This window comes from Argiope bruennichi, chromosome 8 (assembly GCF_947563725.1).
Source record: "Argiope bruennichi chromosome 8, qqArgBrue1.1, whole genome shotgun sequence".
Classification (NCBI taxonomy): domain Eukaryota; kingdom Metazoa; phylum Arthropoda; class Arachnida; order Araneae; family Araneidae; genus Argiope; species Argiope bruennichi.
The window spans coordinates 2104575-2120915 of NC_079158.1; the positions used below are offsets into that span (position 1 = coordinate 2104575).

Sequence of the window (16341 nt, forward strand, 5' to 3'; positions counted from 1 at the left end):
TGTCAGGCAACAGTGAGACAGTTCAGTCCGCATTTTGTCAGGCAACAGTGAGACAGTTCAGTCCACATTTTGGCAGGCAAGACAGTAGGAAATATTTTGTCAGGCAACAGACAGAGATTTCAGTCCATTTTTTTTTTTTTTTTTTTTTTTTTGTTTTCTTCAGCATACGTGCAGTTCAAAGAGAAGAAAATAGTCCAATATGGTATACGCCTGCGGACACTGATCTGGATACGCAAAGTTGGTAATTTCTGTGCTGCACTCGCTGAAAGAAGGATTTTTTATTTATTTATCTATTTTTTGCTTTCTTTAGTATACGTGCAGTTTATACAGCAGAAAATAGTCCAATATGGTAAAGGACAGCAGACACTCATCTGGATATGCAAGATTCCCAATTTCTGTGTAGCACTCGCTAAAAGAAGGATCTAGAGATACAAAAACGAAATTCACTTTATAATTGTTCATGTTTTATCCAAACAAGTCAGCTATAAACCTAAAATACTGATTTCATTTTAGTTATAAAATCATTGATTTTACTGATAACTGTTCTTGCAATATAATCTTTATAATAATATTTATTTTGAATCTATTCAAATATTCTGCTGTCATTAGGAAATACTATTTATGTATTGCAATTTTTGAACATATCTGATAACAAACAATTCAAATTATTCTATATTTTCACAAAGAAATTTAAGTTATTTTTTATTGGCACAAATGATGAGATCTTAAATTTAAAAATGTATTATTTTAATGTATATTTTAATGGTGCATTGGCAGCTAAAAATTTTTTTTATTAAAAATAATTTTTACATACTTTTTGAAATTTATTTATTTTTTTATATTTTATAGATCTATTTTATCCAAGAAATATATTTTTGATAAACTATTGAAAAAATAGCTTAAAATATTTTACGGTGTTAAGATGTTATACGATATTATCAGTCTCTTAAATGTTCCTTACATAATTATTCACACAGTTAATTCAATTTATTTTGCAATTTGTTTTCATCTTCATCAAGTTATAAATAATTAACTAAATATTACTAACTAACCTATTATTACTAACTAACCTAATATTAATACCTAATTAAATATTAATAACTTTCCAAAGATAAATAATTTTAAAAAATGTTCTTAATCATTTTCTAGAAATTAATGCCTAAAATTTAAGGGAAGTTTTTGTTTACAGCATTTGAAAAAAAAAGCATGTCAAAATAATCAATTTCGTTAAATTTATTTTATTTAAAAGTTTTCTATAAAAAAAGTGAGCTTTCAAAGCTGCCAATGACCATATTGTCACAAAAAAAATTAAATGCTTTAAAATTAAAAATTTACCTGAATAAAAAATAATTTTCCCCCGCTTTTTTATCGATTTTTTTCCCAAGATGGTGACGAACAGGTAATGGTGACAGGCCTTTGGTGACGAACAGGTAATGACAAACTAATAGGTGATGAAAAGTCAAACAGACAGGTGACGCAAATCTAAATAAAGGAGGAAAGAAAAATTTCAGAACCACCATAACTTATTTGTTTTCTTGCATGACAAAAATGTAGAGCAATAAATTTTCGGTTGAAAAAGAAAGTTAAGTTGATTTCAGTAATTTAAATACAGAACAAGACAGGAAGGCATTATAGCATTTCAAAGAAAACTTATTTAAAACAAATTTCAAGTGACGGATTTCACCAGTACGTTTCCACAGGTGCTAAATTATTTGGAAGGAAGAAAAAAAAAGACCATTGATGAAAAGAAAAAAATGTAAATCGAACTCATTTTTATTTTTACTTTTATGCTTATTTCCCCATATTCGCCATTAGATTTGGATGCCATTTTTAAACTATTGTTCATTGAATTCATAATGCTCGTTTTCCTTTATTTATAGCAAATTTATTTTATTATTGGAAAAACATAAAATTCTATGTAATTTTTAAAAAATGATCAGATAAACATGAAGTATTGAAGTGGATATTTTATATTAAAAGTTTATTACGGGTAAAATATTAAAAAAAATGAATAAAATCTAATCTTTAAATGAAAAAAAATTAGATAACACGATGATTTAAGTAAAATAACACAATTTTTTTTAAATCAAAATAATGATCTCCGTTGTTGCTTGGCAACCAATGTTGCCATCTTACAAAAATTAAAATGTACAGAAATTAAAAATAAGATGAAAAGGAAAACAGAGGACTCTAAACATTTCCTTCCCAGTGAAAACGATTAGGAGACAATCTTTTAAATGGGGTGAAAACTTGACGGTCCTTCCACTGCGTGTGGTATGGTTGCGATTGACCGGCGTTGAAATTTTTCCCAGCGGCTCACACTGGATGTGCAGATCTGGATAATGCATGTGCCTGTGGTTTTCAAGAGACTGCTCATCATTGTCTTTTATGGTAAAACATGGTTTTAGTCTATCAATCGAAATTCTTTTGACAGTTCCATTAATTCCAGTGTCAAAATTCTTCGGTGCTCGGTGTTTGACAGCAAAAGGTCCAAGAAACTGATTGCAAAGATAAAGTGGTCGCGTTATTGTAGACGAAAGCATGCGAGCCATTCAAAAGGTGTTTTGAAACGAATACGATTGTATTGCGATGGGTAGGAGGTTTTGCAGAAGGTTTCGTGATACGGATAATATTTTGTAGCTTTTGCACGAATTCCGAGTGTATGATATTAGGGATCGGGGTGACAAATTCTCTGGGTAAACAGAGGGGACTTTCGTAAAGAAGCTCAGCTGAAGAGTATCCTATATCTTCTTTCAGTGCCGAACGTAATCCGAGAAGAATCAAAGGTAAAGCGTCTACCCAAGATTTGTTTTGTTGTAAGTGACATTTCAAACTTACCTTTATAATCCTGTGTTGTCCCCCAATCAATCCGCTCGATTGCGAATGATATGCTGCTATTCTGGATTTTTGAAAACCAAAGTATTTGCTCAAAGATGAGAAGAGTTTACTTTCAAACTGACCTCCTTGATCAGACGTTATACGCTGTGGTATTCCAAAACGAGAAGTCCAGGTTAAAAACGTGCCCTTTGCAACTGTTTCAGATGATTGATCCGTCATGGGAAGTGCTTCACGTATCTTGAAAAACGATCAGTCATCGTTAGTAATTATCTGAAATCTTGACATGAAGACAAGGGACCAACGATATCAATGTGAACGTTGTGAAAATGTTCTGGTGGGGCCTTGAAGTCTATAAGAGCCGACTTTGTATGTCTTTGAAATTCAGTTGGCATTCAATGCATTCCCTACATCATAACTGACGATCTTTATTGATATTTGGCCATATTAAACTTTTCGTGATTAACTTTTTTTTTTGCGCTTCTAATTCCGGTATGAGATAAGGTATGAATAGAAGAAAATATCTGTCGGCGAAATTTCAAGGGGATGTGTGGGAGGTTACTGTTTGTAGACATCACAATAAATCGATTTGTCGGTGTATGGAATGGGAATCTGAACCATTCTCAACCTTGGGTTGTTTTTTAAAATTGGTAAATCTTTATCTTGAAATTCTGCAATAGTTACGTAATCAATTGGAGATGGTGTAGAAATGGTATGAATTCTGGAAATAGCGTTGATATTATTAAGGGCCCTGTAATCTCCACATGATCTCCAATCAGCTGATTTCTTAAGTGTGAGTTGTAGGGGACTGACATAAAGTTTTGATGGTCTACAAAGACCTTGTTGCAACAGAAACTAAAATACAGCTTTTGCTGCTTTTAATTTTTCGGCTGAGAGTCTTCTGACCCTGGCCGCAACTGGGGACCCTTTAGTTTCAATGAGAGGCTCAATATTATGACTTTATTTTATTATTGACGAGTGTTGGCGGCAAAAGATCTGGAAATTGTTTGAGGATTCCTTCGTAAGGACTCTGCACTGCATGAAGCATTAGTGAAACGACACCAATAGAGGACAATGAAGTGAGGCCATTAATCAATTTACGATTTTTGCTGTCAACCAAAAAGTGAAAGTGAGACAAGAAGTCAATAAATATTACTGGTTTATTGACATCAGCTATCACAAAAGGCCAATCAAATGATCTTCTCAGTCCCAAATCCAATTTTAGCAACCTTTGCCCATAAGTTTTAATTTTGGTTCCCTTTGCAGTGACGAGTTCCAGCTTTGCAACAGTAATTTTTCTATCGGTAATGGTGGATTTATCGGTAATGGAAATTTCTGCACCAGTATCGATTAAAAATTGGCAGACGCTCCCCTCCTCACGAATAAAAAGACAACACATCTCAACCCCTTGGCCCTCTGTCATCTGCGAGCGTCGGGGATTTAGTTTTCCTGTGAGTGAACGTTGGTTTTGTTAGACCAATTGCAAGGATTATTGCATTGGAAAGCCTTATTGCCAAACCTTGAATGACAAAATATACTTTCATTTCCGCTACTACGCCTTTTAATAGAATTACTTCTAGAGAGGGATCTGGACTGTTGACGCCTAGAATAATGTCTTTTATTCAGTTCATTAACTTGTGTGTATGTCTCTGAAATCTGTTCTTGTAGTTAACTAAAACCTTGTTATCTCTTCAGCAAACTACAGCGGTATTCTGATGAAACGTGGATTTTATCTCCCACATTTTAGCGGCCATTGTCGCCAATTTGACTAAATCGTCGCAACTGATGTATAAAATGCTCGAGATTTCCGTGGGTAATCTTTGAAGCCAGAGAGTTTTCAAATATCTTTACTTATTTATCTGAAGCTAAATTCTTCATTTCACATAACTGCGAAGGTTTTCTATCGCCGAATTACACCTCAGTTAATAACTTTTGGGTCTTGCGTTTCGGTTTCAGTGAAGATAATAATCACTAATAATAGTCACGTACTTGTCGTCCCTTGTGGATTGGTCAGAATGTCCGACACTTGTGATAATATTTCAGCGTCAATCGAACTCGCGACATAATCGTATTTCGTTTGATCCGTCGCAATTGCAGCATTTCGAAATTGAGCTTCCAACTGAAGAAACCATATCTTTGGGTTTGGTTTCCAAAACGCTGGGACTTTAATACTAACTCGAGCGATCAATGTTTCGTCTACCATTTTCTATTCTTGAGTTTACGTCAGTTGAGTTTACACGATGACTTAGAAAAAGAACACAATTGATTTTTTTTATCAAAACAATTATCTCCGTTGTTGCTGGGCAACCAATGTTGCCATCTTACAAAAATTTAAATGTACAAAAATTAAAAATAAGATAAAAGAAAACAGAGAACACTACACATATAACACAGTTTTAAATTATTTTTTTATGTGTACTGTTCTGAATATTTTCTATAATTTTTAATGTTTCCATTTGTTAAATCTGGGAAAAATCTTATGACAATTGTTTTTGGAAAAACATTTAAAAGCACTATTCACGACGTGTAGCTTGGAATATCAGAAAATGCAGAGAGGTGAGCCTTAGCACTTTCAATTGAATAATGATCATACAGAAAGCATTTAAAATTGGGAAGCAACATTAAAGTTTTTTCGTTCCAACAATTTAAATAAAATATTTATAACCTATTCGACAAGCCTCCTGCCTACCGTTTTTCAAGAATCGGTTTACGAAAAACAATTCTGATATCTTTCTGTAATTTTTACCCGATATTCAATCCAGAATATCATGTACTATTGAATTTTTAAAATCTTTGCTCAAAGGAAAAAGAAAAAAAACTTCTGTTGATAAAAAGATATAGCCTAAATTTCAGACATTTCACTCGAAGCTCTCCCGAGTTTTCATTCTCATATGCGCATGAACGACAAGTAAATAAATTTTCCGTTCAAGAATTTCGCTTGAATTTAAAAATCCAACTCGTTGAGTTTACTTTTGTCATTGCTGTTGCATTTACTTTTGCGAGAGAAGAAGGACTAAAACGTGGAGAAAATCTAATTGTAGATTATTTTTTTTTTATGATTAGCCTACTTTTCTTCTTCATAGGAGAAAAATAGGCATTCAGTGTTGGACTTCTTAAAAGCTTCATATAATCTGCTGGACAATAGTATAGAAGTCAATGAGAGATGTTGGTTTCCTATAGCTTACATGTTCGAAATATGAGAAACACATAATGGCCAAGCATGGTTAAAAACGCTGTTTAGTTGTGTTTTTTTTTCGATCGATCTTCATTGCCGAATTTCCATTCAACTTCATCGGTGAAAGTTGTCCAGTCCCTTTGTAACGTTTTCCTCAATGGCAATTGGCATTCCGACAAGCTGTAGAATCACCCGTTTTCCCACACATAGTTAAGTGCATACGAACCGCCAATGGATCCGTTTCATGTCAAGATATCCAGATACTAAACGTTTTTTTATGAGCCAGAGGGGTCAGCCACAAAGATGGACCCTTAACAGACACTTCCACAATCAAGTGGACACCATTGAGGAAGCATTGCTGATCAGCTGTTGAGTGATAGGTAACTCAAGTTCACCAATGAGGAAATCTGAGGTGGATATCTCACGACAATAAAATGCGGTATATGTATTGTTAAGACAGAGATGAGAACAGTGAGAGACTTCGAATAGAATTCGGAGAAATGTCGGTGTCCCGAGAAATTGTTCCTTAATTTGTGAGAAGGTCCGTATGATTGGGTTTATTGTGTTTGGATCCAACCCGATAAAGATCGGTGGATTTCCGGAATGGCCCCTGGAATAGCCGTTTAGAGCTAACAGCCTGTTACCGGTTTTTCTTTTCTCTTTCTTTTGGCGACTTATTTTTCGATTTGATCAAGGAGCTATTTCGTGATTGAACTGTTATTTGATATTTGTAAATAATATTGATCTAGATGAAAACAAATTGCTTTTTTTGAAAATACATACGGTTGTAAATAAATGAATGGTTGTTTCACCTAATACAATGAGGCACCTGTTTAAAAAATTTTTCATTTGATTCGATCACATCAGAGAAAATTTTTACTTTTTCTCCTGGCTTCTTGAAGGTTAGTTTTCGGTTGCTTTTAAGTAACTGAATGTGTGTATACTTCTCCAAATTTCGTTTGATTTGTATACTGATTCGTATATGTTGATGCGACATACTAGTAGTATACCGCAAGAGCAAAGTACAGCAGACTGCCAACTGCTTGTATGTACGGAATATTTATTATTTGGAAATAGCGATCAAGAAAATGGTATTTCATGCCAGAATCCAACATAGTTGATACTACTTTAGTATTTTTCCCATTCTAAATTTGTTTAGTATTTCTTCGGCATAGGATGATTGATCTGATGTTAACGACCCCTTCAATTTTTTTTTTATCAAGTCTAATGGACAATATCCACATCGCCTAATCTCTAAAAATAAACGTTTCGATAAATCAAAACGTTTTTTTTTTTTTTATTTTTGAAGTCTTTAATTTTTGCCTTCTTTCCAAGGATCGGGAAGTCGTCTTCATGTACTCCAGTCCCTCAAGTTCCCTTTCTTAATTACAATAAATATATGGATCTGCCATGGAACCTTTCAATCCAAATTGTTTTCACCCAAATATTCCAGACTCGATTCTCGTAATATCTTCAAACGACAAATAAGAAGGGCTTCTTTCATTCCCTTTTCAGAACTACCTTCAGGCTGAGTAATATATCTTCAGAGTACCAAGAATCTGTGAAGCAGTAATGTCCATCTGATGCAGCTCAATCTAATTCAATAGCAAATACCATCAGAATTCGAAAAGATTTGATTCGATTTTCATGGCTGTTGAAAATTCATTAAAATAAGTACCAGGAATCTGGAAATAGTCCTTAGTAAATAGTATTGCATTTAAGAAGCTTTCTGCCTCGTCATATTTCCTTCGAAACACCCAGCTACAGCCGACGATTTTGGTGTTTGGGATTAGTTGCCAGGTTTGAATTCGCTTCAAGCTGTCTATTTCCTCATTAATAGTTTCTTTCCAATTTTTAGCATAGAAGGAATCCATAGCTACTTTCAAAAATATAGAATCCTCTTAATTTAATATAGAGGTGTTTTTTTTATTTATTTTTACGATCTCTTTTATATCGTACAATATGTAATCGTCTCAATGCTTTGGCGATTTACGGATTTTATTATTTTATCTAACTTTATTTGTAGCAGTTATACTAGGGAGTCTAATCCATTTCTTCTCCGATTTGATCAACAAGACTCATTGCCTCGTAATATTTCAATTCTTTCTTAATCACTTTCAGAGAGTTCATGTTAGGGGTCTAAAAAGGGATACTCCTTTCATAGACAGGTAGCATAAAACTATTTTTTAGTTTAGTACCCAAGAAGAGTTTTCTTTGTATTTAAAACATGTTATTGAAAATTCACACTTCTGCTGGTAAGAACTTAACTCTTCTCACATTCAACGGCTAAAATCTGTATCCTTTCACGCCTTCCACATACACAATCATCACACATTATTCGGCTTTGGGAACTAATTTCTCCTTAATTTGTGTTCTATTTTGCCTGGAATGTACTTTGTAACCAAATGCTCTTAAGTGCTCAATATCTGATGTTTTAATAATATAAATATTATTAGATTACGATTCAATGCTGTGGTTGGTCATATGTATCTAGCTGTGTTTGTTGCATCAGCTCAGAGATTGTATGGAGCTTCTGACAGAGTGTCATATAGAGAATTCTGTTAATCCTCTAACGATGTTATTTTGTGTGCAATTCTTGGTACCGTCTTTTGACGAGAAAGACTATGATTTTTCAAATAGTCAGCAAATATTCTAATTATGTACTTTCCGCCGTTGTCACAGTAATAGTTTAATTTTGTTAATATTTTTTTACATTTATTCTGTATAAATCAAATCTTTCTGTCATTTGCCTTTTACATTCCATTCGTTTCACATTTAACATTGGTACGTGCCGACAGTAATCGGCACATCTTGCATGTTCAATTGCCAAAGCATGATAAGTAATCTTATCTGTAACTGTTCTTGTTGTAATATCTCTTCTGTTCTCGGCCTCCATTAAATATATTTATGTATCTCCCCTATGTTAATTTAAATTAAAAGGGATAAAAGAAATGGATTCTTTTTTTTATAGCAGGATAATTTGCCATAAAATAAAGCGTCAAATTTTATGCACTAAAAAAGTAAATAAACTTGTTTTAATAACGCGTGGGAAGCATTTTTTTAATTATAATTTGTACGAAAAATCTAAAAATCCATTTGCAAATCTAAATAGGATGCTTAAACATTTAACAAATATTCAAACAACTAGCATTTGCTTTATAATACCATTTTCTTCACTTGAACTAGACTTATTGTATTTTAAAGCAAAAATGGATGCATCGATATGTTTATTTTAAATTTAAGGTTGTCATTTATATATCAGCAAAAATAAAGTGCAAAAAGAAAAAAAAATGCTATTTTAGTACAGTTCATATTACCTTTGTTTGATAAAAAAAAAAATGTCTCATTTCAACATAACGTTAAAATGTATAGTAAATGTTGTGGTTAGCAGTTTATGGATAGGTTCAAGTATTTCTTAATTTCAACTATTTTGCATTACTTGATAAACAATTATATGTAGAGTTATATGCTTCTTTCAAAATATTTGTGCTCATTGTAATTTAAATCTATTTGAATTTTTTCAGAATAAACAATTTTTTTAACAATATATGTTTAAGGGATGACAGTTTGCCTTTTTTTTAGGAAAGACATTATCGCTAGAGAGGGCGCTGATAAGGTGAAATCATCCACATAAGATAAAGATGTTGCTCTCACTTCAGCGACGTCCACCCATGGCATCCTGCAAGCTGGCGAGGAGGTCAAAATCTTCCCTCCGGACCGTCACTCGTCCGGCTTGCAGGGCTAAGCTCGATGCGCTGGCGAAGTGCTGGCCAATGTGATCTTCGCCAGCATACTGCATCAACTCAATAGCGTCATTTTCGATTCGCAACTCAGCATTTAGCTCTCCAAGCATTTCTCTTATAATGCGCCTAAATGTAGCTCGTGGAATGTCAAGTCTCTCCCTCACTTCCGGCTCCTAAGATTGAAAAAGGCAGAGTCAAAACTAACTTAATAATTAGCAGAGAATTATAAAAAGGACGTGTTCATGTGTTAGAAGAAACTGAAGAGAGGCAAGTGCCTTCTTACAGAGATATATTTAGTGTATATTTCAGCACACTAAAAAAACCATTACATCAGAAGAAAAAAAACTTGGAATATAGCTGTTTAATCATGCCAAAAGATTCAATTTTAAATTATTATTTATGTTTCATTTGTTGTTTTTAATAACCTACATTTTTTTAAATCTAGTTCTCACTTGCATATAATTTTAGTTTAATATATATATATAAAAAAATTCTGTATAAAAAAGTTCTCAATTCAGAATATCATATATAACAAAATGCGTTAAAAAAAGTTTTTGAAAATAAATTTTTGTCGCTATTATCAAATTTTTTTCAAAGTGTATTATTTGTCAGTAAGGTTATGAATCAATCTACAGTTTTTCTACTATTAAGAGACGACAGAAGTGAACTTAATATATTAATCTTTTAATTAATTTAATTTTATTTTAATAACCTAACCAATTAAATGAATTCATTAAACTCCGAAACTATTTAAGGTAGATTGTCATGAGAAAATGAAAATGGATTTTCGATATTCCCAAATTCTAGTGCACCTGAAAGTAAGCGAATACTCGGTTCTGAAATCCCACATCCCGAAATAATAAAACAGCCTGAATACAAAATCTATGTAAAACCGTAAAACTTCAGTCTGGAATCACAAAAGGGATTCGTATGAATGGGTTTTATTCAAATTGAAAAAACGCCTCCAATGAATTGTTATTGCTGCGCAATCATTGCAGAATTTTTAATCGGGTAGAGTATAATTTTAAAAATGTATAGAACAATGAATTTCTACCAAAATAATGAGATTAACAATCGGAAATTGCCCGTATTTAAAGGTCTTCTCTTTAATTATAATTGCATTTATGCACTAGGTTTTGATAGAAAAGAAAAATCCTTCCATTTCAATATTCCAAATATCATTCATATAGAATAATGAATGACATGAAATTTGCCACTTTTCCCGTTAATAGGAAGGGAAACAGGATTTTATTTTTGAAAAGAATGCTACATGTGATGAACATATGAACGAAATAAAGAAAGCGAACTTTTAAATATACCTTGATTTCAATATAAAGTATGCTGCGCTTTGAAACAATGGGTATGAAAGTACTAAAAGCGTTTAAAATATTAAAATTTTGAAACGAATTGCATTTCACTTACTTCTTCGATTTCCAGGCACCTTCTGATGTTTATTCGTGCCTGCCTGGCAGCTGCTCTGGTGGCCTGAAGGAATAATTATCTTCATCAGCAAGATTCAATCATGAGCGCCAAATTTTTAATAAATACCTATTTTTGTGTGTGTGTGTGTGTGTGTGTGTGTGCTTTAGTATGCCCTTATCCTATACTATCCGGCTTAAAAGAGATTAAAATATCAAACAAATTATATGATCCTGTTAATACTGGCATCTAATATGTACTATTTATTATCCGGCATCTAATATGCATTCTAACATTCTCTTTGCTCATTATCTATTGAATTTTTATGCCGTATTTTTAAAAAAAAAATACAAGAAGAGTTTCAGTACGAAAACTGCATAAGCAAGAATTCACGAAAACAGCCCACAGACTGAGAATTCCTGATTATGTTTGTTTCGCGCAACCAGATGGCAATAATTTTTGAATAACAGCTTTGAGCAATGTCTCAAAATCATGTTTTTCCAATATTTAACTGCTTGTCGAGAAATGGGTGGATTGTACAGTGACACATTATAAAGACCAATGGAAAATTTCTTCAACATTTCTCAAAACGTAATCCACTGGAAATAATAGGAGTTGAAATAATAGGAGTCTTGATTGTACAGGGTGCGGAACAAAAACTCGGACAAAGTTATTACATCATAGAATAGAAATTAATTTTTTTTTTAAATTTTTGTTCACATCTTTTTATTTTAGTGGGACAGATGCGTACGGGTCTTAAAAGGCCAATAAAGTATGCGTAGCTCTTTCAAAAAAAGAGGATAGGGAAAGATTAGTCTAGGTTTGATAAAAGGCGAGAAAATGTATTGGTATTTTAACTGAATTTTGATGCTTAAACACAAGGAAAAAACTTTTGTCTCAATGTGTGTATGCTGGCTCTGTACACACCAGGCCATCTGCCTATCACATTTGGCCAATATATACTTTGGAGTGTAGGAAAGTGATTTTTTGAATTTTTAATTATAATTTTAATTAATCAAAAATTAAGACAAATATTGACTTTTTTCCGTGATAACTTTCTAAAACTTTACAGTAAAAAAATAGTTTTTACTGGCAAATCATATCAATTTCCTGCATTATTCATTCACAGTCAAAGTATGTTAAATATAGTTCTCAAATGAAAATCAATAAACTTTATAAAGAAAATCCGAAATAGAAATTCCATTCTAAAAAAGGACACCTGAACTTAACTATTACCATCTCAAACTATGCCAACTGTTTTAACCCTTTCTAGGGCCGTGGGAAGTATGCTTCCAACCAAATTTATCAATCTTTGTATGAAATTATGTAGGTTGGTATAAGTTCTGACAAATTTTTTTTAGTAAGTCAGAAACTTAGATGCTTCAGTTCTTTATCTCAGACAAAATGATGTACCTTGATTTGTTACTTAATTATTAATTAACCAAATTAATTAATTAATCAAATTAAATTTATCTAATAAGCTAAGGGATTCATTTATCTAATAAGCTAAATGAATCCCTTTTCTTATTCTAATTTCAAGCCTAAAAATATTTTAACATAATATGACTAGAAAAAAATGGCCCTTTAAAGGGTTAAGATAAGTGGATCATTTAAATGTGCATTTCAGCTAATTAATAGCACACAAGTCAATAAGAGAATTTAACGGTTGATAAATTTCCTATTTTTTGAAATTAAATCTGTTCAAAGCTTTTAAATTTCTGGTAATCAAATAAATAATTCATACACGCATGAAATAATAAGCCTGGTATAGTTATAAAAATACATCTTATCTTATATTTAAAAATCTAGTATTCTCGTTTATATGAAAACTTTATATCTTTTCGTTAGTTTAAGTCAGAGATAACATTTTTTTGTATTAATATTTTTAAATGTACTGAATTGCATATTCCCTTCACCCAAATATACGTGTGTTACTAGAGAACCAAATAGCTGTATTTTTATTTGCACAAAAGTTGTTTTTAAATTCAGAAATATATATATATATTTAAAAGAAAGCTCGTTCTCTAAAAACATATTTTAGAGTTAACAGCTCTATCTGAAATTTTATTTGTAAACTTTTCCAAACAAGCAAATTAGATTCATGCAATTTTCTAGCGTAGATTTAGTATAGCATCTATGCGAGTTTTCTGCATTGCAGAAAGCCTATAAAATTTTTAAAAAAAGATTATTCAAAAGAGATGAAGATTCTGTGAAACATTGTAAAATTACAATTAAGCCCTTTTTTTCAAATATGTTTTCTTTAATAAATCCGTGATTGTTTGGAACAAATTTTTAAAAAAGTATATCTTAGTGAAAATAATATACATTTACGTAAATACAAATTAAAATGATTTCTCTAGAATATATTATGAAAATTAAAACTCGCTGATATACCATGTTTCATGAACTATCAACATTAAATAAAAAGTCCATGTTTCATGAACTATCAACATTAAATAAAAAGTTATTCTATGTTAAAAGAAATACATTAAATACTAAATGACCTTTAGCTACTACATGTGTTACAAACCGAGTTTATTTTGCTTTTCTTCATTTTGTATCCTTTATCTTCAAATTGTATTTTGTTGTTGTTGTTGTTGTTTGCATTAGGAAAAAGGGGAAGCATTTCTTTGCGCAAATGATATTTAATATTAGCCATGTATAAATTTCATAATAAATGAATGCTGAACAATGGTAAAAATATTTTTATACTTTAAGTATTTAGAACATTTCTGGTGCGAGGTTATTTCGGTAATTTTTAAATATAGAAGTGACACAAGAAATAATTTAAATTATTTTTTTGTGGATAGTAGAAGGAAAACTAAAGAATAATTCTCTGTTAAATATTCCTTCAAATCCAATAGAAAACCACCAAACTTTTAGCCTATGTTGAGAATTAAATTATAACTGTTACATAAGTATTATAATGCAATTCTTTTATTTAGCAATATATAAGTAAGAATTTATTCATTTCATTTTAATAAAACGATTACAAATTTCTATAATGGAAATATACTTAATATTTAATCAAAGTTTAATGAATTATGAATGAAAGTAAATTACAGTGAATGTACACTTATATAGTTACGAAGAAATAAAATATTTCTTTAAAAACTTCTTTATGTTACAGCAAGAATTTCTCATGCAATGCAATAACAGAAATCTGACTTTATTTCTTTTAATAAAGAAACTAACGTTCTAAATTCCTTTGCTCTTGAAATCTTATATTGATCTCGACTGGACTTCTGAAAACTATGGGCTCATTTTGAGATAACCAGACTTTTGCCCATAGCAAAATACCTGCAACTTGTGCATTGTTTCCCCGAAAAAAAATCGCTTAAGAACATCCTAATCAATGGGCACATCGAAACATGCCCTTGAAGCCATTTTTATTAAATATGATTAAATTCACAAGAAATTTGAATCTACTATACAGAAGCTGTATTGCCAACAGTCCAAAAAATTATTTAACTAATTCTAATCAAGGGGGGGGGGGCAAGATTTTTTAAATAGGTAAAGTTGGCAATTGTCAGCTCTTGATAATTTTTAATATTTGTAGAAAGGTATTTAGTTTTATACTTTCATTTAATGATAGAGGGCCCTGCAATCAAATTTATTCAAGTCATAATCAAGTATTGATTAAATTAAATTTAGAACTTTATTCTAGTAATATTCCTAATTACCATTTACAAGTTATTCGTTATGCTATTTTCTAATTCTAAAAAATTGGAAGCTTTACAGTTTAAAAAAATATATTCTCTTCTTTTACAAAATTGTTTAGAGTGTTTACAAAGTTGTCTTTTGTTTTCAATATTTTGCTTAAAATTAATTTTACATTTTAACTGTGCCCTTTTTTTTTTTATTTGTACAATATTGATATGGACTTTTTAGAAAGGGACTTTCAACTTCAATTTTAAAAATGTACTACTTAAAATTGCTGAATTAAAATTAAATTGAAGTCAGTAAAAAAATTTGGAGGGAAAGGAGGGCTTTGAGATTTTCGTTATCTCAGAGCCCCTGGAAGGTTTAAAACGGCCATGAATTCTTCTGAAATTCGAAATATTTACATTGCTTAAAATATGAGAAAAAAACGCATAGTTAAGCATTTCAATAAAGGGGTATTTGTATATTGTTGAAGAGTGTTATCAGAACTTTATTCAACACTATTTTTAATGACTTATTGTACATATAAGAACGATCTTTAATAAAATTAAAGTTTCTAAAGAACATATACTACATATATTAATAAAAAAGTAATTTTTATTAATTCTGTTTCATTTTTTAATAGTAGATTTGGATTATGATTTAATAAATAGTGCAACTAGAAGAAAATTAAATTTGAATTCAGCTAATATCCCCTAAAAATTTTCGCAGATACAAATGATCAGTTAACCAGCTATTAATATACTTCTGATTTAGTAAGCTGCTTATTTTACGCACCGTATACTTACAATATTTTATATACAAAATGCAAAGACATATAATGAACAAATAATTTATCTTCATAAGAGTACAGATTTAAAAAAATGTAACAGCATTTAAATTAAATCCACGATGAATAAACAGAAACGTTTAAATTTGTAATGGCGTTCCACTCTGGAAACTGATTTTTTTTAAAAACTGATATAGCATAGAAACTTAACATCCGTAGTTGGAAGGTTTTCTTACTACGTACGGCATTTCAATAATTGCTTTTGCAACTTTTCCCTCCTTACAAATCATTCCAATACCACTAACCACATTTAATTGTACTTTAAATTTAAGAAATAACTTTTTTAAATGCCTATATTTAAATAACATACATTTTAAAGCTCGAACTTATTGAATTAAAGAAACGAATCAAGAAGAAATAAAGCAAAAGCTAATGAAACACAAACTCTTATTTATTTATGTAAAGTAATGCATTTATATCTAAAATCTAGAAGAAATAGCTATTTCGAAGCGGATACACTATTTATATGAGAAGAAATATCATTCATGAATGATTTTTATCATACATATTTTGAATAAATGCATTGAAAAGAAATTCATCTTTCATAAAAAACAAAGTGGAAATTATTCATATAGAATTAAAACGCACGAAATTGATTAATGGACGTATCGTTAAGTATTCGAAATTGTGTCAAACATCATGCTAACTCTTGCCAAATATGACACTTTTAGATAACG

The 16341-nt window shown here is 31.0% G+C and overlaps 1 long non-coding RNA gene across 1 annotated transcript; it reads right to left on the reverse strand.

Annotated features, from left to right (window-relative positions):
- Window positions 1–219: 219 nt before the first annotated feature.
- LOC129980853 (uncharacterized) lies at window positions 220–9746 on the reverse strand. The gene is made up of 3 exons (XR_008785266.1): window positions 9665–9746; window positions 1336–1482; window positions 220–422 (listed from the first exon to the last, which is right to left on the reverse strand). It is a non-coding gene; the product is annotated as an uncharacterized LOC129980853 (long non-coding RNA).
- Window positions 9747–16341: the final 6595 nt, after the last annotated feature.